Raw genomic sequence first — 4,096 nt, forward strand, 5'->3', positions numbered from 1 at the left:
TGGGTGGCTGGGGCGCAGGCTGCGGCCGGGACAGCTGCTGCCGGGCGGGTTCGTGTGCGCCCTGAGCCGGCGCTTCTCGGAGAAACCATGGAAAGAATGGGGCGAGAAGAGCGCTTCCAAGGATGGGCAAAAATGGGGGAGTTTCAGCAGAGACAGTGGGGCAGGAGAGGCGTTCAGAGGCCAGGGAAAGACACACGTGTCAAGCTAATAATTTTCGTTTTCATGTAACAAAATGTTTCCCCTTCAGTGGTGTTTAGTGATGTCGTTTGCACACTAAGAAACAACTGCAAATGAACGATCAAGTGAACAGACCCTCCCATCTTTGCACGCAACAGATAAACGTGTTAATGCCTGCTTGCGGGCACAACAGGAGTCGGTTACAAAGCAGGCCTGACTTTTTCGCCAAAAAAGAAAGATCATATAACCTTTGTCTTCCAGCGGCTGAACCTAGTTTATGGCAGAATTACAAAGTCCAGTGGATAAAATTGCCACGCTGCCCCTCAGTAGCAAATGGGCGTTTTATGAAGGCACCCCTTTACAAGGTAACACTTGCAGGTCTGTGATCGGCCTTCCCGCTCACCGCTTCACAGCGCTGCGGGAACAACTAAGGAGATTACGAGGCATTTTATTTTTCCCTCTGCTTCCTATCAAAGGGCAAATGCAAGCTTCCCTTTTCTTCCTGCTGCCGCAGCATCTCCTCTGCCAAGGACGTCAAACTCACCGGTAGGAGAAAAAAACATTTCTGTGTTTCATTGTGGTCTATGGCCTGGAGTGTAAATTAAGGACTAAGTCCTTTCTACAAACCACGGTGAATGACTGTTGTTATCAGTAGGAGGTTTGCAATACAGAGGGAGGAAATTGTCTTTTGATAGTAAATAAAATTTTTGTAGTTATTTATTTCTGTCACATTCATTTTTAGTAAGTTCCTGTTTGGCTTTCAGAGTGCTACCTTATCAGCTCAATGCTATTTGTGTCCTCATTTTTCTGCTTTTCTTTGCCTGCTCTGTTTCTTCCGTAGTGACTTTCCTTACGCGTGGCAGCTCCCAGCCGATGAACCTCGCCTGTATTTTTTGCCCAATTCACGTGCTAAAACAACCAGCAATCAGGTCATTGAGGTTGGAGGTAAAATGTCATTGTAAGTTCTTGCTCCACTTAGGCTATTGCCACTTGTAGCCTTAAAGGGCAGAAACATCTTCTTCTTGCCGGAAACTGGAATTCCAGACCATCGGAGCGCATGCCGTGGATCACAGAGGGGAATTACCGTGGGTCCCACGGTGCCTGGCTCTGGCCTGCCTCCCGAGGGAGCGGTGCAGATGGCAGGTGCCGAGGCACAGAAGCCGTGTGGGCTCACAGACCAGGCAGCAAATGCTTGTTTGCTGGACATTTTCAAGCAAATTCACAGCTAGAAGCAGAGGTAAAAAGAAAAGGGAAGTGAGTGCATTACAGAATCACAGGATGGTTGAGGTTGGAAGGTCTCTGGAGGTCATGTGGTCCAACCCCCCTACTCAAGCAAGGCCACCCAGAGCTGGTTGCCCAGGACCATGTCCAGATAGATGGCTTTTGAATATCTCCGAGGACTCCACAACTTCTCTGGGCAACCTGTTCTGGTGCTTGGTCACCCTCACAGTGAAAAAGTGGTTTTCCTTATGTTCAGTGGGAACCTCCTGTGTTTCAGTCTGTGCCCATTGCCTCTTGTTCTGTCACTTGGGCACCACTGAAAAAAGCCTGGCTCCATCTTCTTTGCACCCTCCCTTCAGATATTTATATACACTGATAAGATCCCCCCTGAGCCTTCTCTGGCATTCCCTCCCATCAGTGCTCTCAGCCTTTCCTCATAGGAGAGATGCTGCAGCCCCTTAATCATCTTAGTGGCCTTTCACTGGGCTCTCTCCAGTGAGGACCCAGCACTCCAGGTGTGGCCTCACCAGTGCTGAGTAGAGGGGAAGGATCACTTCCCTCAGCCTGCTGGCAACGCTCCTCCTAATGCAGTCCAGGATGCCATGAGCCTTCTTTGCTGTAAGGGCATGTTGTTGGCTCATATTCAATTTGCTGTCCACCAGGACCCCCAGGTCCTTTTTGCAAAGCCGCTTTCCAGTTGGTCAGCCACCAGCATGTACTGATGCCTGGAGCTGTTCCTCCCCGGGTGCAAGACTTTGCACTTCCCCTTGTAGAACTGCATGAGGTTCCTGTCAGCCCATTTCTCCAGCCTGTCAAGGTCCCTCTGGATGGCAGCATGACCCTCTGGTGTATCAACGACTCCTCCCAGTCTTGTGTCATCTGCAGACTTGCAGAGGGTACGCTCTGCCCCATCATCCAGATCATTAACAAAGCTGTTGAACAGGACTGTACCCAGTATTGACCCCTGGGGTACACCACTAGTTACAGGCCTCCAGCTAGACTTTGTTCCACTGATCACCACCCTCTGGGTGCAGTTGTTCAGCCAGTTTTCAATCCACCTCACTGCTCATCCAGCCTATACTTCATCAGCTTCTCTATGAGGATCTTATGGGAGACAGTGTCAAAAGTCTAGGTAGACAATGTCCACTGCTCTCCCCTCTGGCAGTGGACAAGGACTACTGGCATCTACCAAGCCAGTAGCTTCATCGTAGGAGTTTATCAAGTTGGTCAAGCATGACTTCCCCTTGGTGAATCCATGCTGACTACACCTGATGTCTTTCTTGCTCTTCATGTGTCTGGAAATGGTGTCCAGGATTAGCTGCTCCATAATCTTCCCAAGGATCAAGGTGAGTCTGACTGGCCTGTAGGTCCCAGGGTCCTCCGTCCTACCTTTCTTGAAGTTAGGAGTGGCGTTTGCTTTCTTCCAGTACTCAGGCACTTCTCCCAACAGCCATGATCATTCAAAGATGATCAAGAGTGACCTTGCAATGACATCTGTCAGCTCCCTCAGCACTTGTGGGTGCATCCCATCAGGGCCGATGGACTTACATATGTCCAGATTGCTTAAGTATTCCCTGACCTGATCCTCTTCCACCAAGGGTATGTCTTCTTTGCTCTGGACTTTCACCTTGGTCTCTGGGGCCTGGGATTCCTGAAGGGCTGTTACATCAACATTTAATACAGTATTTATGAATATGAGGGCTAGGCCTCTGGGAGGAGGAACAGGTGGTTGCCCGAGAAGCGATTTGATCATTTTGTGTTGTAAATACATTGTCCACATTTGTACCTTTAAGCTGCAAACTTGACAGGGCCAGAACATGGTTTTATCTATCTGCTATAGTTATTTTACTGTATGGGCATACAAAGAGTGGGCTACTCAGAGGTCAAAGCACTTGCCTGGCACGCAGGGAAATCCCACACTCCACTTACCGGCTGCCTTCTGCCTGCCTGAATCCAGGTACGTGATTCAGAGTACACCTACATGATACCAAGGAGCAAGCTGCTGAGATCTCCAGAGATCCACAACAAGAGCCATATTGCTATGTTAGCACAGCACCATACATAGGTTAATTCACCCCACTGAGAGACCAGATTTATTCGCTGGGCACATTCATTTTAAGATCCAAACCAGTATCTATTCCACCCGAGAGTGCTGAGGGAGCTGGCAGAGGAGCTCACCAAGCCACTCTCCATCATTTATCAGCAGTCCTGGTTAATGGGGGAGGTCCCAGACAACTGGAGGCTTGGCTAATGTGACGCCCATCTACAAGAAGGGCCGGAAGGAGGATCTGGGGAACTACAGGCCTGTCAGCCTGACCTCGGTGCCGGGGAAGATTATGGAGCAGTTCATCTTGAGGGCGCTCACAAGGCATGTGCGGGACAACCAGGGGATCAGGCCCAGCCAGCACGGGTTCATGAAAGGCAGGTCCTGCTTGACCAACCTGATCTCCTTCTATGACAAAATGACCCGCCTAGTGGCTGAGGGAAAGGCTGTGGATGTGGTCTACCTGGGCTTCAGTAAGGCCTTTGACAGTGTCTCCCACAGCATTCTCCTGGCCGAGAAGAAGCTGGCAGCTCACGGCTTAGACAGGTGTACTCTGCGCTGGGTCAAAAACTGGCTGGATGGCCGGGCCCAGAGAGTTGTGGTGAACGGAGTTCAATCCAGTTGGCGGCCGGTCACGAGCGGTGTTCCCCAGGG

The sequence above is a fragment of the Pygoscelis adeliae genome, unplaced genomic scaffold (assembly GCF_000699105.1).
Source record: "Pygoscelis adeliae isolate BGI_AS28 unplaced genomic scaffold, ASM69910v1 Scaffold154, whole genome shotgun sequence".
Classification (NCBI taxonomy): Eukaryota; Metazoa; Chordata; class Aves; order Sphenisciformes; family Spheniscidae; genus Pygoscelis; species Pygoscelis adeliae.